General features: G+C 40.2%; 1 protein-coding gene across 3 annotated transcripts in view; it reads left to right on the top strand.

Moving 5' to 3' along the window:
- Nucleotides 1–24,165, top strand: part of DAAM1 (dishevelled associated activator of morphogenesis 1) — a 3,124,549-nt gene that overhangs the window by 397,943 nt on the left and 2,702,441 nt on the right. For all 3 annotated transcript variants that reach the window (XM_044074460.1, XM_044074457.1, XM_044074458.1), the window contains one exon: nt 17,302–17,351. The gene's annotated coding sequence lies outside the window, so the exon portion shown is untranslated. The remainder of the gene's footprint in view (nt 1–17,301; nt 17,352–24,165) is intronic.

Raw genomic sequence — 24,165 nt, 5'->3', positions numbered from 1 at the left:
GGTTACAATTCAGCTAGAATAATAGGATTTCTGTTGGTATGCATTTTTCTAAAGAATGTGAAGTTTAAAACTCCAATATCTGTCACTATTTAGCCCGGAGAGGGTAGAATTATTGTTGTTCTTTATTGTCTGTTGCTAGGGCTATGGCAGACGTTTGATGGCCAGTTAAAGGGACTTCAGATAAGAGCGAGTCTACTGTACTTTTAAGTTTAAAGTTGCCATCAGGAAGGATGACCGCAAGACCTTCTACAGTCACATCCACAATATGAATGGGAAGCCGTGAGAATATAGTGTGCTACAACAAAGTGTTAGTATTGCTGTAATAGAGCCAAAAGGTAGAGCTAACATATTAGCATACTTATTTTGAGAAAATTTCAGGATAAGAGGAGAACTTCATCTACTCTTAGACTCTGCAGAATGATCCCATCAGAAATGACATTTGATTTTGTCACCTTTGCTTACAGTCATTTTCCTGCTTGGGCCCGGGGTGTCTCGTAAACTGTTGCCAACGTTCTTGATGTATTGCTACTGTTCTCCCTTCAACAGTCATGCGTGACTGTTACATGTCTTCTCTCACACAATCCATTCATTTCTTTGTTGGATGCCCTTATTTCCTTTTGCCTTTTTCTTTCCTCTCTCAAATTCGCTAGCAAATCATCTTTTGCCTTGCTGCATATGTGCCCAAACCATTATAAACTGTAGTTTGACCTTCTCTACATTTCACGCTACTTTGGCTTCTGCTTTGATGTCATCATTTCTGTGTGTCTCACAATGTACATCACATTACTACCCATCTCAGGCATTTCATCTCTATCACTTCTGGCTTCCTCAGCTGTCCTGTCTTCACTGCCCAGGCTTCTGTACCATGCAGAAGTACTGTTCGCATCAGTTTTGTACACCTTACTTTTCAGCTTCTTTGGCATTGTTTTGTAGTACACTTCCCCTGACGTTCTATGCCAGCTGGCTGCAGCTCCTCTGATTCTAGCTTTGACCTCCTCTTTAAGAATTCTTTTCTCCTCAACCACTCCTCCCAGATTCTTAAAGTTGTTAACTTTTTTTTCAGAATATTCCCCTTTTATCTCAGTTTTCAGCTTCTTCTCATTTCCCCCATTTGCTGCCATGACAATGGTCTTGTCTGCACTCTGTGCCATCACTTCTGCATTCCATTCCTCTATCTTTTGCTGAAGTTCCTGTTCAGAGTCTGCTTGTGATGCCACATCATTTGCACTCAGCAGCTTTATTCATCTGTATCCTCTAACTTGTTTACTAATGTAGTCCATCACCAGTATGAACAACAAAAGGCTCACAGCTGAACCCTGTACACCTACTCACACTGGGAATCTCTCAGAGTTCAAACACTGTCCATGCTTGTGTCATTGGGTGCTTGTGAATAGCTTACACTAATTCATCAAGGTTTCCAAAATTTTGAATCATCTCAGGAATGTCCAAATAAGCTTTCTTGGAACCTTGTATGCCTTCTCCAAGAATGTCCAGTTGGATTCTTTCCTCATCTCTAGCTTTTTCTCCACTGTCTTTCTCACTATGAACATATGAATCATTGTGCTGCACCCTAATCTGAACCCAAACTGCTCATCTCCCATCTTATTGTTTACCCTTCTATATATTTATCAGTCAACCTGTCCAACATTTTTGTGCAGCTGAAGTGAGTGCCTTCTTCTCCCTTTATATTTCATCTAGCACCACTCTAGCAGCTGCACACTTTGGTTATGACAGCCAAGGAGGAAGGCAGTCAGTCAGCATCAACACTAGGCAAGTAGAGTTACAGGCACAGCTCCCTCAGACCTGAAATTGCTATGGCAGCAAGGACGGTCACCCAAATAACCACAACAGGCTTCAGATCGCCCCCAGTAATAGACCTTGGATTATCTTTCAGCGCAGTTGCTGTGTCATGTCACTGCTGCCTTGTGTGTTTATAGTGCAGTTTAGGTGAGAAAAAGGTTCACAAATCCCGAGGTGGGGTGGGGGCACAAATAGTAAAGGATGTAATTACCCACGTATGACAGTGACATAGCCCCCAACCCATTTCAGCCACTTTGCTTTATTTTACACACCTGACGTAATTGAGAACATGTATATTAATATTCTCCTTGCTAGCCCTGACATAATATGCAGTTGTCTGTTTTGGTGTCTTTATTGTCATATTCGTATCAGTCCGATATGAACGCAAGCAAGTGATCCACACTTAGTTTCTCTGCTGGCAGGGAGAGGGGAGATAAGAGACTCAAACAGCAGCAACCCTGGGAAGAAAGTGGTAATTAACTGTTAAAGAAGGTGAACTACAACAGTTCTGTTTTCACCTGTTTTAAGAGAAATACTGCTGTGTTGTGTTCCCTGGCCCCCTCCCAGCTAGGTCTGCAGACCCTTCCCATATCTACATATAACCGTCATTATCAGATCAAATTATCCTCCCTGATCTGTTTAATCCTGCATGCATTACCTCAGATGCTGCTGTTTTTGCAGGTCTTCCACTCCAGCTTTTTATTCCAGTGGAGCTGCAGCTGTAAGAAGAAACTTCCAATGTAATGTTTTGTTTTATTTTTAATGTTTCCTGCACAGTGTATGAGAGCCAGTTTAATATTGCAGTTGCAAGTCAGTCATTGGTATGTATACACAGGTGAGCCAGGACCCACTTGAGTTGGGAGGAAGGATCACCCCTTTCAAATTCACAAGGCAAAAAAAGATGAGTTTAGCAGCAGCCTGGCTGCACTACCCATTCACACTCTGTCTTGACTGGTAATTGTTCTGCTGTGTGGTTTGTGTGTTAGGTCTTGGTATTGGGACTTGGGATTCCAGGACTTAGAATGGGTCCCTATCAGCATCTCGAACGCTGACAATATCGAATTTGATTTTGTCGCATCGAGAATGCCGAAAGTGCAGAACATCGAATGGGTTAACGGAAATCTCCGTAAGGGGAGATTTCTGTTTACCTCAATGTAGTGCAGTTTCGGAGTTGGTATATTTAAGTAGTGTGGGTTGTGGGGGGTGCAGGGAGACTTGCCCCCCTGCCTACACCAGTTAGTTATTTTTTTGGTTTGATTTTTTTTTGTCATCTTTCTAAAATTGGATAGTTTGATCATGTCAGTTCGACATTTAGTGATTCGAATTATTCAATTTTCGAAATGCTGATATAGACGCACTTAGAATTATGGTGACCACTTGTCGAGAAGAGGAATCTTGGGATTGCAGCACTACTTGCAGCTTAGTTACTTACGTGTAGACAAATCTACACTTTCAACCCTGATGGTAGGCTATTTTTAAATTTTCAAGATTGATAGGCCCCTGTATAAAGAAGGCCATAGACACGTGCCCATTCACTCCCCTCCTTTAATGTGGCCTTTTTGGAAAATATTTCCGTTTTAACATTTAAGAAGGATTATAAAGTGGTCACTAGTCAAGAGACTACTCTGCAAACATTCACTTATCCCGGTGCAAGACTTGACTTTTCAGTCAGAAAGTATGACTGTCAACAAACCTAAGATTCTGCTGCTAAAAAGGTGATATCTGTTGTTGAACCTTCTGCAGGCATTCCTCTATCTGCTTTTTGGATACAACTTACTTGGGCACAAATATTTTAATATTCTCTTAAAAACCACTAAGTAACAACAGTGACTTGTGTTGCAGTCACCAGACCAGTTTGCACCTTTCCTTATACAGCAGAGAGTTGATTATCCGAAACTTCAGTTATCTGAACACAGCCTTCCAAAGTTTTCGGGTAGGAAAAATCATAGTCTGAATATTTATACTTTATATGTATTTGCTGGTGCATGTTTTTTGAGCTTATACTACCCGTTCAATAGGCCTAAATCTAATATGAGACATCAACAAAACCTGCTGGAGAGACAGGTTTCTCATCCAGAGGCTGCCTCATCTTTGGAACAGACTTTCCCATACATGTCAGAGTACTTCATTGATCCTCTTCAAGTGCAGCCTTGAGTGGATGGGGAAGCCACAAATTTGTCCCAGGGATTCCACCTTTGTCCCTCATTGACAGGTGCTGACTGAGGGTTCTTTTTGAGGATTAACTCTTGGCTAGGCTTATAAGGGCCCCATGGCCATTAGCCTCGTAACCTCCTATGATAATGTACTGTACTGTTTTGTACTTAACAGTGTTTATTTTTCTTGTTTAATGTTCATCAGTGACATTTTTAGAAGTTTTTTATCCAGTTCAGTTATGTTGATTATTCAAACTACCCTAGGTCCCAATTGGTTTCGATAACCAACTCTCTACTGTACTAGTACAGGTCATTATGAACAAAGGAAAATATATTGGAGGATCATCATATTGATCACTGCTGCTATGTGGGGTTATATCCTGCTACGGAAGCTAGCTTCCAAAGCATCAGGGCACCTTTCTCACACACAAACTATCAGGCATCTCAAGCTGAACTGACTAAAAGACAAGTTTGGGCACCAAGACCTTCAGACGTTTACTACTGCTGAAGAGTATGCTCTTCTGAGGATTTTGATGATGCACTGTCAACTTGTGCTTTTCCTTTGCTGAGCAGATAATTTCCCTTTGGGAGGAAAGCCTACCATTTTTTAAATATTGTTACTGTTTTATCACTTTCCTCTTGAGTTCATAGGTGTGCACTAGGCTAATGGCCCTGAGGCCTTTACAAGCCTAGCCAGAGGATTACCCTGGCATAGTGCCACATAACCTTAGTTCCCAGTACCTCTGACGAGTAGAGCCAGTGGAGTTATCCCTGGGGTTTTGTGTATTAATGGACGGTCAAAGACTGCATTCATGGGAGCACTCCTCTTTTTTTTTTCCCTGTTAGTTGAAAAGTTGTATAAAGTAACTGAAAAACAATTTTATGTGGAGAAGTTGTGTGTATTTTACTTTTGGGGGGCTGGTTTTCTAAAGTGTTTCTTCTGTGTTTTTCTGTCAAAAACTGACTTTTAAAGACTAGTAGTTTTACTAGCATTTGCTGTTCATCTTCCCTGGGAAAGAGGCACTATTTTCGGTAGGACCATGGAACAAATTACCAGTCTCAGTCTGTCTTCCTTCCAGCCACAAAAAGAAAAAGTTAAGCAAACAGTGTTTGCCACCACAGTAGGCTAGCCGTTTGTCTTAGCCACAGGTGGGTGACTCTCCTTTGGCGATTTATTGTACCTCACACTACTCATGTACCCCAGATATACAGCCGGTATGGACTTGAGAGATAGCTATGTTCTCTGCAGCTGTTGGGGCCCCCCCCTCATTGGCAAGGGAGAGCCACTGTTAGCCCTGGGAGAATGAACAGGGTAAGTTTCCTTGTTGTGTAAGAATGCTGTGCCGTCCCTGGGGAAGCTGTTGCTGCTGCAGTTAGTAACACTGTTGGCCCCATTTTTCCTGTCAAAACAAAAGGAAAAGGTGCAAGCATGTATGTTGTACTCCACAAAGTTCTTTGGACCTAACTATTTACTGGACCTGACTAATTCAGACTAGGATCCTTCTAAAGTAGTTTCTGGTAAAAGAAAGAAAGAGAGATACCTCTTTTCTTGACGAGATACAACATTCTGAATGTGAACAGGAAGATGAAGGGACAGAAGAGTCCCCCACCCCCCCCCCTCAGATTTATGATTGAGACTCAGATGAGAGCTCCGTTACTGATTCTACCTGTGGGGAGTTCTCTTGCCCTGAGACTAGAGCTAGATTGTGCCACTGTTTTCAGTGGGAGAACACTGAGGTTTCTCAATCCCTCCAGAAAATACCGAGAGTTGTTGCATAAGGATTTTCCAGAACCTACACCCATTCCTCCTGATCTGTCTGTCTTGAAGGATGTGCATGTCACTCTCTACGATTTTCCTGGTAGACGGCTGCCTCTAACAAGGTAGATAGGATGTATAAGATTCCTCAGTGTTAAATTTTTATACATTATTCCCAAATGTGACTCAGCAACAATAGCTTTAGTTAATCCCACTTCTGATAAAAGCCAAGTTAATACCAATCCTACTCAACTGACAAGGATGAGAAAAAAGTGTATACTCTTGCAACTTTGGTTATCAGAATTTTGAATTGTCAGGCCGTGATGTTCTTACAAATTGTAAAAGTATGAAGAATGTTTTATCTGTGGTTTCATTTTGTGAGGAAAAATCTGCTTTAAATTTAGTTTCTTCTGTTGCCCAGGTCACTACTCATTAGTGTGTTTGTGTGTGAGACAGTTGATACTACTATCAGGATTATGGCCACTGTTACTGTTTTGAGGAGGTCTGCATGGCTGCATTTTCAGAACCTCCCTGGTGATAAAAATAATAATTTAAATTCATCTTTGGATAGATATGTTTGACTTCTCTGCTGCAGAGGTGATCAGAAAGTGTGACGAAAGGGATAAGCTGACCTAGGGAATCTCAAGATTCTTCAGCCCTCCTTTTCCAGTTTTTCCAAGGGAATTTGTAACTTCCCATCCAGTTTTGGCAAAAAGCAGAATAAATGGTGTCAACAAAAGACAGGTAAACAGATGTTTAAGAAGAAATGGCAGAGGGGTTCCAAAAAGAAGTGACCTCCCAAAACCAAGAGCAATCCAACAAGTCTTGAGTATTCAAGATGCCATGTAACCACCTCCCACCCTGCCCCCCCCCCCTTTAGAGAAAGTCTGAATCTTAATTTTTCTCTTTCGCAACAGATAGTTTCAAACAAATGGGTTCTGAAACTCCTTAATCGAGGTTACTGATGATGACAGTGGGTGGAAATTCCTCCTTTCCAGGGGTTCATTCCTCATCCTCCAGATTAGGCGCTCTTGTTTTCACTAATTCTTCATCAGATGTTATCCAACAAATTGATATAACCAGTACTTTTTATTCAAGGATGTCTCTAGTGCCCAAGAAAGAAAATGCTTGGAGACCAGATCTGGATCTTTCTTCACTAAACCTGTTTGTGATGGTGCCCAAATTCAGAATGATGTCACTTCACACAATCTTTTACCTCTTCTTTTTCTTTCAAGCTTCCCGGTAAAACTAGCCTTAAAAAGATACTTATCACATCCCTATTCATCCAGACTTCAGATGTTTAAAGTTTTGTCTGTTTAAATCGCATTATCAGTTCTCTGCCTTACCGTTTGGACTGTCTGCTTCACCAAGACTATTCACAGAGAGTTTAGCTCCAGTAATAGCTCTTTGCAGGCTAAAGGGTATCAACATTTTTCCATATTTAGACAACGTGCTTTTCTTTACAGAGTCTTTTTCAAAGTGACAGGAATCTCCGTCTTGGGTGAAAGATCTCTAATGCAAGCTGGAATTCCAAGAGAACATTCAAAAGTCTTTCTTGACTTGTTCACACAGGATTGTGTTCCTGCAATGTCAGCTAGACACCTCAGTTCACAAAAGAGCTTTTCTTTCACAGGGGAAAAAAAAAAAGATCTACATCTAGATCTATTTCTAAGATTTTCCACTCAGACGTAGGTCACTGTGAGGGAACGCCTCAGGATTTTGGGTCTCATAGCTTCTAGGATTCTCATGATATCCTTGACAAGACACCATACGAGGAAGATACAGTGTTATCTGAGGTCTGTTTGGTCCCAGCACTAACACCCTTTGCCTTTTCGTATCACAGTGTCGGGCTTTGTCAGAAGGGAGATCATTTGGTGGAGACAACAGATATAAGTCTCCCCTTTTCCCTTTCTGCTCCAATTCAGTCACCATAGAGGCATCGGACTCTTCTCAGACAGAAGATGATATGCTAAGATGAAATTTCTAGAATCGAATTGGAGTATCCTTCCTCCATTCCAGGCATTTCAGTATGTTATGAAAGCCAATGGCAATTCTTCAAAAGAGTAGACCAGTTTTGTAGGACACACACACACAAAGGCATGATCTGTGTATAATTATATGACAATACTAATCCACCTTCTCTATTCCATCCACATTAGTGTGAAAGTCAATACCACTGCTGTTTCTCCCTTTGATAAAAAATCAGTTGCTAGACAGGAATTTCAAAAAGTATGCATTCAGTAATTTGGTCATGAGGACATTAAATTATTTGGCCTACATGGCTACTTACCAGAACTCTACTTGGGACCAAATACATGAGACATGATTTTGATAACATAAAATTGATTTTTTTTTCAGTTTCTTTATGGTCAGACCCTTAAATATTTGATTAGCACAGTGGTTGCCTCATCCAAGTCATCCATGTCTAACGTTGTGATGAGAAGATTTGAAGCTCAGGAAGAGCAGAATTACCAGCTGATCATCATTATCACTGTTGCAGTAGCCTATGGATGTATCATGCCCAAGGATACAGCAACTGACACTGCTGCTCTGGTTGCCTATTGGTTAAGTCTGCTCAAAAACGGCCGTCCTTCAATTTGCCACAGTGTGAGCCGGGTAGGCTCTCATCCCTGACTGTCTTTGTTCCAGGATCTCTTGTGACCAGCCCAGGATGTTATGGGATTTCCTGTAGAAACTACAGACTTTCTCTGTATAACCATCATTGTCCGGGTTACCGTCTCAAAAGTGGAGAAGAATTTACCCCACAGATGACTCTTGACTCCTGTAATTCAGAAATGAATTGGCATATGTTGCTCCTATATGCAAGGCTGACATTGAGAACCCCCCACTCTCTGCTTCTCCACTAGTGGATTTCTCATTTGGAGATGCCCTTCTTAGAGTAAGGTATTACATCAAATGAGAGGCTTAAGAACACTTTCTAATACAGATATGATGCATGAAGCTTTTGAGTCTGCTTTTGCATAAGCTCCTAGTTAATAATCCTCCTGTCACTGAGCCGTGGAAGATGCCTTTGCAAATGTATCCTTGTCACCAGATTCCCAAACCCTTATTCCCTGAAAGCTTGACCATTTTTACATGGTTGGTGATTCCTTCCTTCATATAATTTAATAAAGACCATATTACAAATCCTGCTGTGGTGCCATGAATTCTGGCAAGGAAACAACTGTGGCCCCACCCAAAAATAAACTTCCCAATGATAGGAAGAGTAAAGTTTTCAGCAGGTTTCGGAAGAAAATCTACATTTCTGATAACCTGTAATTTATGACCCTTAATTGTCAAACTCGCATTCTGAAGTAGCAGGGGACTCCCTGTCCCAAATGAAGGAAAGGCTGAGGGGATAGAGGACAAATAATTGAAAACACTGTCTATTTGGGCTCTGTTCTCAGACGGTGAAATACTCCATTATATATGACTGTACTGCAGTTGGTATATCTTGCAAAGAAGCAACTATGGAGCCAGTCTTGGAGAAGGATGCCTGGCTGAAGAGAGAGCACAGCACCGGACAGGAAAAGTTAAAGCAGAGATCCTTAACATCCCAATGTTAGCTTTTCTGCCAGAGGAAAGAAGGAAATCAGCAGAAGGGTAGAAAAGACATTTAGGAAACTGTGGCAAACTGACCAAAAGAGATGGCTGAGGACCCTCAAAGCTGAGACCCAGAGAGGGAATAACTGTGACTTACTTTGCTCATTCCGCTCCTCACCCCAATCCACATCTTCCCCAGTATCTTTTCCTCATGTCCTTCCAGTTCAAAGAATTGTTATCTATAAAGGCAGATGGGTACCTTGGATTTTAAAGTAGGGATGCAGACTACAGCTCCTAAGAAGAACACATTTCTGTGGTATCCTGCTTGTTCCCAATAATCAAACACATTTATGCCAAATCCTCCTACAAGGTATAATGTTGCAAAGATCCATATATAGAGTACCAAAAGCAGAAGTAAGAACAGGCTTCTAATCATAACTTTTCCTGTTTCCAAGAAAAGAAGGGCCATGAAGACCCATCTTAGACCTTTCAAAACTAAGCCAGTTTTTGAAGCTAAAACTTCAAAATGTTAGGTTTGCTACCTTTCTCCTTTCCACTGGTTTCTGTGGCCACTCTCAGCCTCCATGATGCTTTGGTAAGGCAGTTTCTCAGATATGAATCGGAGCTTTGTCAGTAATCATATTCCTACCCTTTGGTTTATCTACTGCACCCCGTGTTCATCATGCCTAGTGTCAGTATTATACTCTTAACTGAATGGTTGCCTTCTTCAGCCAGCATCTATAAAAGAGATTCAAAAGGCTGCACAGTTTACTCTGGCTTGCTTTAACTGCTGTTGGTCTGTCTGTAAACATTTCAAAATCCCATGTAATGCCTAGCAGGCTAGTCTTGTACCAAGGAGGCAACTAGACACAAAGCAACAGAAGACGTTCTTCCTGTCAGATGAAGTGCTTTTCTTACCAAACTACTATAGTAGGTCAACGGTTGCCAAACGTGGAGCTTATAACAAGAAAAATAACCAGAGATCCTGTAGAGCTGTCCAAGATAATTTGGAAATTGTATGAACATTTTTATAATGCAGAGAAGTAGGGAAATCAAGAAAAAGTAGAAATGGAAATATTTATGAAAGACATGAATATGCCAGGATTAGAAGTAGATGAGGCTCAACAATTAAGAGTTGACATAGAAGGAAATGAGATAAACATGGTGATGTATAACCAATCTGCAGGGAAGTCTCCATGAATAGAAAGTATTTGGCAGAAGCTAGGAGGGAAAAAAGTGATAAAGATCTGGAAGGTTTTGTTTAGTACCAACATCCTGAAAAAAAAAGATGTGGCAGTAATAACTAAAGATGGTAAAGAGCCATTAGATCCAGCTTCATAATGGCCCATTTCAATTTTGAAGTATGATTATAAAGCGCTTATGTCTATAATGGCTAAAAGAATGGTAAAGCTGTTGCCAAAATTGATACATCTGGATCAGTGTGGTTTTGTGGAGGGGAGACAAACATTTGACAACATTAATAAAGCAGTTGTGATCAAGAGAGAAGCTGATTGTAAGAAAATTCTGCTGTTAGTAGGTCTTGATACAGCTAAAAATCCCATCTTACTTTGTCAGATGCTTTGAGTAGGGCAGTGGAAGCATTTACATTTCCTGGTTCAATAATAAGGATAATTAGGAAGTTACATAAGAGACTGGAGACAAAAATCAAAGTGGGAAGGTTCTCTGATAAGCTGTGTTTGAACAGAGGAACCAAGCAGATGTGTCCTTTTTGCACTTTATTTGTATTGTATGTATAGAAGCATCGACAAAGAAAATAAGGGACTCAAATCAAAGGATGATATTGGTATGGTATTCAAAAAAAGTTGGCTTTATTTGCAGATGATGATATTTTGTACCTGCTAGAACCAGAAAAGGACATCTCAGTGTTGTGGAACATTCTGAGACAGTTGCAGTTTTTTTTTCTTTTGGGATATAAATTAATGAATAAAACAAAAGCCATAACTGTAAATTATGCGGCCACACATAAATTGGTTCAGCAATGCCCATATTTATGGCGAAGTGATAAAATGAACTATTTAGGGAGTATGGTTTAAAAAGGATTAGGTTATGGCAGATAGTAGGAAGCAACTGAACAAAAGGTAATACAAAAACTGAGAAACTGGAAGCAATTGCCTATGGATATGGATAGCAAGATACAAGCAGTAAATGTTTAGTCCCTTTTGTTTTATACACAGAGCTGGCATATGTTTATCAACTAGAGGGGAAGGTGTGAATAGTAATTAGAGCTGAATGATTTTATTTGGAAGGGGAAGAGTTAAGTGGGATAAGTTAATCTTTCCAGTAGAACAAGGAGGTTTAATATTACTTCATTTGATGGGATGTTTTAGAGCTACACAGTTAAGTCTCTGATACATAACACAAGAAGAATGCTACAATTCAAAGTAGAAAGGGATGATGATGAAGCAGGAGAATTCAAGAAATAAGGAAAGAGTGGGATTTTAGATGTAGATCCTTCAGGAGAATAACAGTCCTACAGGATGTTATATTCAAAAAGTAGCAGGAAAGTATAGTAATAACTAAGCTAGCACAGGAAAGCAGAAAGAAGATTTTGCCAGTAGGGATGATTGCCATCGGCAGTACAAAGAATAGGCAAGAGAGGGTTGTAATTTACTTGAGGAAGCTGGTGAAAATCCAAGGTATTAGGATCAAATAATTAGAGGGAAAGAGAATGAAAAGAGGCCAAGGAGACATTTGCACAGCAGGCTAGAGATTGCCTTCCCTATCAGTGATTGATATCAGAGTATAGGCAAAGAGAAGGGGATATGTTCATCTTAAATGACAAACCTGCACTGGTTGGGATTTTAGTTGAATTTGTTAAAAATGGATAATCAGGGCATATAAAATATTGTTTGATAACTATAGGACTCAATCAGAGAAGGCCAGAAAGATTGTGAAAAAAGATTAGATAAGCAATTCCCAAAGACAAACTTGGAGGACATAAGTTTTGGCTCCCAAACATGCAGCAAAGTCTGGAAGATTTAGGATTTTTGCTTAGAAGTGCCTGCATAGGTATTTTAATACCCCAAGCAGACCCCAAAGTTTTTTTCCCCTTGGGTGAATGGCAAATGTTGGATGTGAAATGGGGAAGAAAGGGGTACCTGGAAGAGGTATATGTCCTTGGAGTGTAATGAGCTAGCAGACTTTTAAAAATTCCCCCATGGAATACTTTTTCGCGAATACTTAGCAAGCAAATCAGTTTAACTAAGGACATTTTTTTTTTGAGCTGGGGTACAGGATCTGAATTGTCTAGACACAGTAAGGCCTTGGTAAGTTTAATTATGATGGCTGCCAAAAAATTACTAGAAAATGGAAATCAAAGTCTAAACCAACCATACTAGAAGTAGTGAATATTGTAACAGAGATAAAAAGAACAGGAAGTGGGATCTTTAGAAAAGAGTGGGAGTGTATTACATAGAAAAAATGGAAATTGTGGGAACAATACATGCAGAAAATTGTTTTTGATGAAGAATGAGGTTTAAGAGAAAGCAAGAATTGAATAATTTATGTAATGTTGCTTTGGTTATACTGTATAGAACAGTATATGGGATGTATAATGTTTGTTAATGTGAACTTGTTAATATGGTTTGTTTACTATTAGACAAACTCATATATATATATATATATATATATATATATATATATATGTCACAAGGGATAAAGATGGTGGTAGTTTTTTTTCTCAAAAAAAAAAAAATCAGGTCAGTAGTACAACAGAAGGAAACTGCAAGAAATTTTGAGTGCTAGGCTCCATGGCTTCTTCCATTTTGGTGGAACCCGTAGCAAGACTACAGATAAAGATTAATTAGTGGTATCTGAGGGACAGGATAGATGGTGGCAACATACCAAATCCCCTGCATTGCCTCATACCACTGCTACCTTGTTTTGAGGAAGAGCTGTAATGGTGGACCCAACAAGTGTTCCTTAGTTCTGACAGTGCCTTGCAAGTGTGGTTCAGAAACCCAGATGCTTACCACAGACTCAATGGTTACAGCCTCGGAAGTCCATTCAAAAGAGCTGAGGATCCAGATGATCCCAGAGAAGGAAAAACATCAACATAAAGGTAAATGTCTATCATTCTAGCCATCAATTGATTCAAACCCCTTTGTCAACAGGGAATATTGTACATCCTCACAGCACCACAGTGATGTAGTAAAAGTAAGGAAAGATGCATTTTTGTCTCTTGATAGGCTGGAATCTGGCCCTGGAGTCAGGAAAGACCCTCAGGATTTCTTACTTCCCATTTCAGAAGAACAACTTAGGCCATCTGAGCAAGTCAGAGGTAGACCCACATGAGTGGATAATAAACAGGGAAATGTATGAAGCTTTTCCCTGTGCCTCTGTTGGACACATGCCCAGTTGGATTTTCCCAGTAATCAAATGTCAGTAAATAAATATTTTTGAATTGAGTTCACAGTGGGGTCAGCCATAGATAGACTTATGTTTCCAGAAAACAGCTCAGAAAATTATGCTCCAAAGTACCAGTAGCAGGGACCTGGGCAACAGATACTTCTCCATAAGGGTGGGAGGATGATATAATGGTTAGAGTTTCCCTTACAGGCACAAGGTGCAGGATTTGATTCTGACATGGGGTAATTGACTAGGCTTATAATAACCCACACGGGCAGTTATCCTAGTACTAACCTATGAACCTATAAGCTGTGCGGATCTGTTTTCGTGTTTTACCTCTGGTAACATTACTCACTAGGGTGTAGAAGATGATAGAGGGCAGGCCCAAAATGCTAATCATGCCCCAGCATTTGTTCTCCAGTTTACTGGATTCAGTAGTGCAAAGACTTTTAAACGCCCCAATATGTTTGGACCTCTTGAGACAAAAGGTAACTTTTACATGTCAACCTGAGAATCCTATGATTGAAAGCATGGATGATGTAGCACCAATTTCCTAGGAAGTATTCTACATTTTAAGGGAGGCTAGGAAGCCTAAGTGCACCTTCTAGTACTGAGGGGGAATGGTCCTAAATACTGGAACTTAGGAGTACCTGTGATCATCAAGGCTGGTGCAGCCAAAGCCCTAAGAACTACTATTGCTAGAGTGAACATGTCTGAACAAATAAAATTATGGTAAGTATTTGTGTGTACTTTGGAAATGCAGTTTCCAAGGCTGAATGCTCTGAAATCAATTTCTGCCAAATAGCCGTTTGTTTTTTTAACTCTTTGCTCAACATAAATTCATCTTTTATGTATTCTTCGGCACTGCTCATCCTCATCACTATATAAGTAGCACTGCCAAAATGCCTGTTCAGCCTATTCTGCTTTATCCTTAGTCAACAGAGTGAGAGAACAAGAAAGACTGTCCGTTAGTAGTAAAGTATCTGAAAAGTTGCCCATCTTAACTGGAAGTCAAGACTCTTGACTCGCATTCAGCAGTAAGCAGTAATACAGAAGTTGTGCAGTTACAGATAGATTAATTCTCCTTCAATAAGGCTGCTGTTTGTTGCTATTTGATGTGTGTGTTTTTATTCATGTAACAATTGCACTAACAAGGTAAAGACTGAGAAAGTTTCCCTTCCATTGTGGTACACAAACTTCTAGAAGTCTGATTTGTTTTCCTATAATCTTTTGTATTCATATTGGATGATGAAATAAATGACTGCTTTGCTATTCAAAGGCAGTGACACAGTATCTCTGACATTATATTGTTGGGTTTGTGGAAAATTACTGAATGTTACTTTGCCAAATGGCATTTTTAAGAAAGCATATGGAAGAAATGTTGTCTGGTGTGGAAAAACAAGTGTTCTTTGGTGAGCTTTGCTCCCTGTGCAGAAGACTGCACATCCTACTTACTAATCTCTGCTTTGTGAAGGTATTTCCTACTGCACCAACCTCCTTTCCAGCCAGCAGAATATGATCAGTTGTGCTAAAACTGCAGTTGCTGTGAACTGTGTGACTACCTTATGTTAACTGCATCAGCATAATGCTTGCCATTTATATTTTATTTGCAATAGTGCTATAATATGTATTTTTTTAAATTTAACTTGATAAGAAATTGACCTGGTATGGACTCATTTCAGCTGTAACTCAGCCCACAAAGGCAACACTGAATGTAGTAAATGAGTCACACACACACACATGCATACAGAGTTTTCAGTAGATTGATCCATCAGCAAGTTTCCAGCGGGTAAGAGGAAGCTGGAATACCTAGAAAGGAAACCTACAGACTACATTATAATAACTTCAGCCTTGGCTGGAACACAAGACCCAAGAGACAGAAGCTTTAACCAGTGAATCTTTCTGCCACCATAAAAATATACTGATGGCCTGTGCCTTTATTCTATTTACACTAGGTTTTCCAATTTCCTTCCATATTCCCGAGATATGTTGTAGTAAACTGACAACCCATCAAATTACCTGTAGGTGTGTGTTTGTGTGCCCTGCAGTGGGCTGATACCCCATCCATAGGTTCATAGGTGTTTACTAGGCTAACAATCACAAGGGCCTTTTTAAGCCTAGCCATGTATCCCAAATCTCTGGCCAGGGTCTTGGGAGGTGAAACATTTACAAGCAAGGGCCTGGGAGATGAACCATTTACAGGCTGTCTTGTGTCCATTAGAGACATAGGTGCCAAAGTGGGGGTGAGTTTCCTATTCCCCATCCAGTAGTCCAAGTTAAACTTGAATTGGGTTAGGGAGGAGGATGGGGAGCCTGTTCCAGAGAAGGGTTAGTCTCTGGGATATATACCTGCCTTTCCAGCAGGTCCTGTTTATATCACTGTCAAGATTTTAGTCTTTAGAATGGGTAATTCTGGTGCAGTTTGTTTTGCAGATGTGCAGGAGCTCCATCAGAGGTGGGGTCTGGCAATGCCTTGTATGTCAGGCATAGCTCTCCCCTCAGCCTGTAGGAGACTCAATACAGGGAAAGAGCCTTGAGGTGGTCTGCACAGGACATGTTACTTGCACCCTGTGTTCTTTTAGTGAAGAACCTCTGTGGACGTTCCAATTGTTGGATATGCCTGGTTAGGTACATACCAAAGGTGGCCTTGTCCTCAGTGATAGGTCTGATGAATACAGAGTACAGTGGAAAGATGACCTCCTTGTACCTAGATGCCATACATTTGTTAATGAGTTGCACAATACAGAATGATTTCCTCACTACTGTAGACACATGATGATCAAAAGCTAGATTACTGTCTGTGTTCCCACGTCCCTGACTACTGGATAAATTCTTGGACGTGTGTTGCCATTATGATCGTTACCAGGGGTGGATGACTTCCCAAATTGTGCTATTATGCATTTCTTGACATTTAGTTTTAGTCTATGACTCTGGCACTGGTTTTGTCTGTTTTCTCCCTTCTTGGAGAACATTTGTGTCAGTGGGCAATTCAATGACAACTCCTAATTTGCAGTCATTTGCAAATGTAGTCAGTCAGAGACATTGGCCTTGACTTCAGAAAAGTAAATGCCAAAAAGGAGCAGTTAAAGAACCAATCCCTGAGGGACTCTTGTTGTGACTGGCCTCTTTGTAGAGGTGGACTCCCCAATTTTAACTTTGAGTCATATCAGTGAGCCAGCTAGCTATCCACTGGGTTACATAAGAGTTTGTATCTAATCTCTTAAGTTTCTCAGTAGTGCTTGAGTGGGTGATTGCCAAATGCTTTGGCCAGGTCAAGGCAGTTAGTAAGATGGCCAGGTCAAGGCAGTTAGTAAGAACCATTTTACCCTCATCCATCGCTTTGGTGACCTCCTCAAAGTAATCCACCAGGATCCATCCAGGAGTCTTTCTCTGTCTAATGGCCAGTGAGTACCAGTATAAACTGTTACTTGGAAAAAGGAATGGTGGTCTTAGTGTTAAACAACTGCAGAAAAAAATATCTTGCATTCACGTTGTGTAAATAAAGTGTGTGTGTGTGTCTGTGTGTGTTCTAATGTTCTTGTACATTATAGTTGTGTATACCTGATCTCTAAACTGAGTTCGCTGGTCATGGGAAGCTACAAGAGTGCACATAGTAAAAAAAAGTTCATCAGTTTTTGTACATATTGATTAACCCCCCCCCCCCCCCTCTCTCTCTTGCAGTGATGGTTTGTGGAATGTGAACTTATCCCAGGAGTTTTCAGAAAATTCAGGTTAGAAGCCTTTTTTACCCCCTTATGTTTTTCTCCTGAGTTAATGAAAATGAATCGCATACGTTGCTCACCTGTTACAAATCAATAAATGTTTTAATTTTGTTTGCATGCAGGAGGGAGACTTTTATTAGTTTTCCATTATCAAATGACAGGCAGTGTGATTCCTATGCAATCTTGGCTAACCTAATTGTATTTTCCCTGTTGAATTTCTCAAAGTCCTTTGGGTTTCTAATGCCATGGCAGGAGTGGACTATATTTCTGAGTCAGGGTGCAGTTAAAGTTCATGAAATTAGTATTGCTACTTTATTTTTTTACCATTATGTTAGCTGTGATGTTCCTTACAAAAGTAAAGTTAAGAAAATAGGACAGATTAGGAGATGAGTGTTATGCATTTTCAAAATAGTACTAAGTGATAAAAACAAAAATTACATGGAGCATGTATACACCTGCAGCACAGACATTTCAAAAGTTGTAGTTTTTTTGTGACACTACTGTTCTTTAAATGAAGAAATAAATTATTACTGTTAAATTTGTTGAAAGAAGCAATAGTATTTAGGGTTGCCACCTTTTTAAATGGCCAAGGTGGGACATTTTCGGAACACACATCAGATTTTACAGGCCGACACATACCCACGGTCAGTACAAAGGATAGAACTTTACTTTTATGACTACATAATAGCTTATTCTTGTAGCGGTTTAGTTGCTTATTCTGTTTCTTGTAACATTTAGGTATTTTAGATACAGAAATAATTATTTTATGCAACTATTACATAACATATGGGACATAATTATGTCCTACAATCTCAGGACATTTACCATTTTTAATATTTTTTGTCAGGACACTACTGCCCAAAGAGGGACTGTCCCTCGCAAAGTGGGACAGGTGGTAACCCTAATAGTATTGATGTCTCATTTCTCTCTCACACACACACGCGCACACACACACACACACACACACACACACACACACACACACACACACACACACACACACACAGCATTACAACCTTTTTAATTGCAAACCAAACATTAATTACAGTGCATTGGTGCCTGTATGTGTGATGATATGTGGCTAGAACTTAACTACCATAAGAAAGCAAAGAATGTACAAACAGCTGCTTGGGGTAGAAGATCAAAATACCTTGCTCTGATGTTTCACAGTCCATGCTAGTGATGCCACAGAGCATGTAGGGCTGCTTAAAAGAAATGAGCATTGAGACTTTGAATACACTTTGTTAAATCTGTGCTGTATTAAAACCTGTTTCCCTCGAGTGTGATCTGGTTGGACAGTTTGATTTCTACCTGGTACTGATCCACATTTGACACTTCAGTTGTTGGTGGGAGTAGAGGTGGGAAGATGAAGCATTTAGTAAGTAGTTCTTCATTGGGGGAAGGTGTAGAGGAGGCTTCCCAAATACCTGTGGTGAAGGATAAGGTGTTCTTCGATAACAGAACCCACAATTTTGGGAGTGAACACACAGTGATGATGCCTTTAGGTACCAGAACCCAACATTTTTGAGAGTAAAAGCACACTGATGATTTCAGATACCAGATCCCAACTGACACTGATACGTCAGGTGCATTGCTGTTATAATTTTTTTTTATCTGTAAGAATGCCAAGTAGAGCATTGTCTACCATGTTTTGTTGACAGACTTGCTTTGTTTGTTTTAAATGCTGAAATGTAACAAGTGCTTCATGATTTATCAAGCAGTGATTTATTGTGTAATAGTATCAATTCTGTAACTAAGCTTTGAGATGCCTCTCTTGTTTTCTAAGTATGAATAGTACAGAATTGTATTTATTAGGGAAAAACATATTGCATCATGTGCTGAACTGTGTGAATATACTCTGTGGTGTCTAGCTGCCTGTGCATGTGTCACAAACTAGTTTTAGTTTGAATATATGCATGTTATTTATGAAAGGAATATTCATCTGAAAATGTATGTACATCTAGTCCTAGTGCTTCAGATAGTTCAGATTAAAAGATTACAAGAGCAAAGCCTGAGGTGTATTTTGAAACACAGTGATTTGTATATGCTTTTCTAGTGAACAGTGTCCAAGTTTTTGTCTTTTAAAATTTGATCTGTATGACACTGACGCCATGAGATGTCTACTGACCATGTACCTAGAACTATAAACAGTACTATGTGGGTATTTTGTAGTTCATATGTTAGCATTTGGTTGTTGAATAAGGCACAGCTGGCATGAAGCTAGTGCTTTTTCTGATTAACTCTTGTGTGTAGTCAAACAGAGAAGTGACAGGTGTTGAACTTGGTCTTTTCTGTTTACAGAATGCATTGAAGATCATATCTAGAATGTAGAACAGTCATAAGCCAACTCATTAACAAAATTATGCTGATGCCACTCGATGACCTCAGAGGAGCATAGTGATGGTAAACTGAGCAAGTTGAGTAGACTTTGTACATTGTTTCACCACACCAAATTCTTACAGAGATGCAAAAGACCGACCTGAGAATAATTATGTTCTAGCACTCTTTATTAATATATTTGTTTTTTCTTTACTTCCATTGTTCCCAGGTAGTGTTTGAAGGGGCCCTAGGACCAGTGCACTCACCCAGTTAGCAAACCAGTAAATACAGTTGTAGGGTGTACATCATGGCAAACTGTGCAGTGTGCCTAAAAGAGATTTTTTTACGTAAATTTCTGTCCTTTGGTAGAAAAGCAAGTGTATTCAGCATGGAGTTGTAGGTGATCTGAATTAACAAGTTTAAGAGAGTAAAAAAAAAAACTTTATATATATATAGAGAGAGAGAGAAGGGGAAAGCATGCCTGAAAGCAGAAAGAGAGGAGGAAGGTTAGGAGTGTAGTAGTGAGGGTAGGAACTTTGAATGTTGGCAGTATGACTGGTATAGGGAGAGAGCTAGCTGATATGATGGAGAAGAAGGAAGGTTGATATATTGTGTGTGCAAGAGACCAGATGGAAGGGGAGTAAGGCCAGGTGTATAGGAGGTGGGTTCAAATTGTTCTATCATGGTGTGAATGGGAAGCGAAATAGGGTAGGGGTTATCCTGAAGGAACAGTATGCCAAGAGTGTTTTGGAGGTGAAAAGAGTGTCGGACAGAGTAATGTTTATGAAGCTGGAAATTGATGTTAGTGCATACGCCTCACAAGTTGGGTGTGCGATGGATGAGAAAGAAAATTTTTGGAGCAAGTTGGATGAAGTGGTGAGTGTACCTAAGAGTGAGAGACTGATGATCTTTCCAGGAGGTAATCCCTCATCCACCAGACCAAGACTCTATTTCCCCCTGTCCTTCGTCACATGTTGTCCCAGGGAGTGCTAGAACCAGTTCATCTTCCTAGGTAGGAATAGATTTTTATTCAAGGATATTTTTTTGTCCGTGAAAGAAAATATTTGGAGACCAGTTATGGGTCTTTGTTTCTTAAACCTGTTTGTAATAGTTCTCAAGTTCAAAATGCTGTCATTCCACAACCTGTTGCCTCTTTTTCCTCTTTCAAGTTTCCTGGTAATTCTAGATTTAAAAGATGCTTATCACATCCCTATTTAATTAGACTTAAGGTATTTAAGGTTCTGTGTGTCTGGATTACATTATGAGGTTTGTGTTGTAGCCTTTGGACTATCTATGGCAACAAGTGTGTTCACAAAATGTCTAGCTTCAGTTATAGCTCATTGCAGGCTACAGGGTATCTGCATTTTGACATGTTTATATGACTTGCTTATCTTTGGAGAGTCTTTTTCAAAGTGTCAGGAATTGGGTGGGAGATGTCCTACACAAGCTAGGGCTCCAAGAAAACATTCAAAAGTCTTTTCTGACTCCTTCACACAAGAAAATGGATGTATATCTCAATCTAGGTTTTCTATTCAAACTTTGGTCACTGCGAGGGAATACCTCAGGATTTTGGGGTATCATGGCATCTATGATTCTCATGATACACCTGGCAAGACCCCATGTGAGAAAGATACAATGATGTCTGAAGTCTTTTTGGTCCCAGCACCAACATCTTTTGCCCTTTCATATCCCAGTATTGGGGTTTGACTGTTTTGGAACAGGTATGGAGAATGGGGGAGACCTGTTTTTAGAGATATTTGTGGTCACCATCAAATGATTTCCTTTTTGACAGTCACCAAAGATGCCTTTGACTTTGCGTGTGGAGCAGTTTCAGGAGAGATGCAATGCAAGGGGTGTGAGACACCAAGGATAGATGCATGAACATAAATATAAAGGAGATGATTGCCCTGATCAAGGCACTCGACTCTCTGAATCATCTTTGGTCCCAGAGACGTCTTTGTGTTGTTACAGACAATACCACAGTCGTGGTGCATGAATAAGCGGGGAGAAACCAGGTCATACCCCTCTGCTCTCGAGCCATATCAGCTTGAGATACAGCTTCACAGCACAGTATCACTCTATAGGCATCCTACATTCTGTCAGAGGAAAATTGTGTGGCAGACAAGGGCAGACCCTCACAAATGAAAACTAGATTTGTGGGGGGGGGGGGGTCTTCCAAGATTCGTTCCATCTGTGGGGAGTTCCTTCAAGTAGACCTTTTTTACTTCCTGTCTGAACAATCAGCTGGCAAGATTATGTTCCAGGACTCCATGTAAGAAAGCCTAGAAAACAGATGCCTTTTCTTTTCCTTGGGCAGGGATGTTCCTGTATGCTTTTCCACCCTTACTTCTGAAGATTCAGAAGGAATCTCGCAAGATCATTCTAATGACCCCCCTTCTGGCTCAGGCAACATGGATTCTCCCTTTTGGAAATGGCCATGGACAATTACTACAAGCTTTCTCACAAAAGGATCTATTTACACTAGATCAGGAGTGTTTGATACGCCCCTACTCCTGTCAGCTTCAGTTGACTACCTGGATGATGGGGTCTTAATTCCCTTTAGGCATCTGTTTACTGAGGATGTGCAACAAGTGCTAATGGAGGCAAGAAAGCTTGGTACTAGAAAATTATATATATATTAGCAAATGGAAAATGTTTCTAGTTTGTGCCACAACATAACTAACACCTGTTCAGTGCTAATTTTCTGATTTTACAATGTTTGCAAGTTACTATCTTATGACCTTTCTTATTCATCCATCAAGGTTTATTTTTCGGCCATTTCAACATGACTTCTGATGGATCTTCTTCTTTCAGCACAGTCTCATCTTAAAATGTTTTTGAAAGGGGTTTGTATAAGAGGCTTCCTAGAATTCAGATGGACCCCTTCTTGATATTGTAAAGACTTTCCTCATTTGAACCGGCTAACCTGACTGACTTCAGTTTATTAACATGGAAAACAAGTTTACTGATTGCTTTGACCTCTGCAAGAAGAGCATCTTAGTCGTTACCTCATTTTTAACAAGGACGAGATTTCTTTGAGAGCTAATCCTTTTATGCCTAAAATGGTGTCCATGTTTATTTTAAACCAAGCTGTCCATCTCCCTATTTTCTTTTCTGAACCTAAAAACTAGGGAGAAAGGATACTCCATACCTTGGATGTCCACAGGCAACTTGGGTACTATCTTGACGGAACTAAATCTTTCAGATTTTTGGATCAGTTTATTTCTTGTGAAGGTAAGAAGGGACAACCTGTGCCAAAGCAGACTGTTTCCAAATGGTAGTCTAAGGCTATTACCTTTTGTTAAACTCACCACAACAAAACACTTCCAGCTGGGTCAAAATCCACTCTACAAGGGCCGTGGCTTCATTGATTGCTTTCTGAGAAGGGTTGGATTCTCAAGGTATCTTAGAAGTAAGAGCTTGGTCCTCTGTACATTTACAATGAATTATAAGCTTGATTCCTTCTCTAGGTAGACCAGTCTTTGCTAGCACCATACTCAAGGTGGCTCTTCTTCCACCTCCTAAAATTTGTAAACTATGTCAGTCTGACTGTATAGCTTAGGCTGCTGCAGCAGTGATTACTATGAAGAACATAGTACAGTTGTGTAAGTTAACTTACAGTAACAGCAGATGTTTGAATGATCAGTGATGGAGTATCCCTCCATCCCCCTTGTTTCTTGGTGAGTTTTTTTCAGGGTGTGGACTATTGTTTTTTTGTTCCTAGCATTGTCTTTTCATGTTGGCAAGAAAGCTCTGAAGGGCTTGGTGCCGAGATGTATTTAATCAGCTCAGCTCACTGCCTGCCTACCTATAGCTGATGATTTGCATGTGATGAAGGTGGCTTGAAGCTGTGGAAACTGGCTGCTTGTTATAGTTTTACAGGCTATAACCCATATAACTTGGGCAACTGCAGCTGTGATCATTCAAATGTCTACTGTTCTGGTAAGTATACTTGCACATCTGTACTTTATTTTACTTTTTTGGCTGGTGTAAGTGTTTAAAGTGCTTTTTTACTGTGTGTGTTTGCATGTGTGTGTTTTTTTTCTGGGTCAAACTTACTTTTTACAGCTTACACATTTTATTGACTTGTTTCTTAGCTTTCCCATGAGTCAGGCACCTTTTTTGGCTTAGCCATGGAAGTGTATAGTAGTTTCTCAGTTGTACCTTCTTCCAGCCATATAGAAAAAGATTAAGCAGCCTTTGTCAGTACAGCAGGCTGATATTTTATCTCAGTTGCAGGTGCGTGACTCTGCAGTTGTCAGAGCTGCCCCCTCCCCCAGTGGGTGCTGATGGTGTAATCCATACAGACACCATGGACTGGGGGTTAGACAAGTCCTTTGTGGCTATCAGTGTGCCCTTGTTGGAGAGGGGATAGCCACTCTTGTTGGTCCTGGGAGAAGGGGGAGGGAATGACGCTCTTTTCAGCCAAAAAAAAAACCTGTGCCCATCCCTTGGGAGATGACAGTTGCCAATTCTAGGCCTGTCTCTTCAGGAATTCCTGTCC

The sequence above is a fragment of the Protopterus annectens genome, chromosome 6.part0, assembly GCF_019279795.1.
Source record: "Protopterus annectens isolate FY-2018-M chromosome 6.part0, PAN1.0, whole genome shotgun sequence".
NCBI classification, from domain to species: Eukaryota; Metazoa; Chordata; order Ceratodontiformes; family Protopteridae; genus Protopterus; species Protopterus annectens.
The sequence above is the reverse complement of the archived record's forward strand: the minus strand, read 5'-3'. Positions and strand labels throughout refer to the sequence as shown.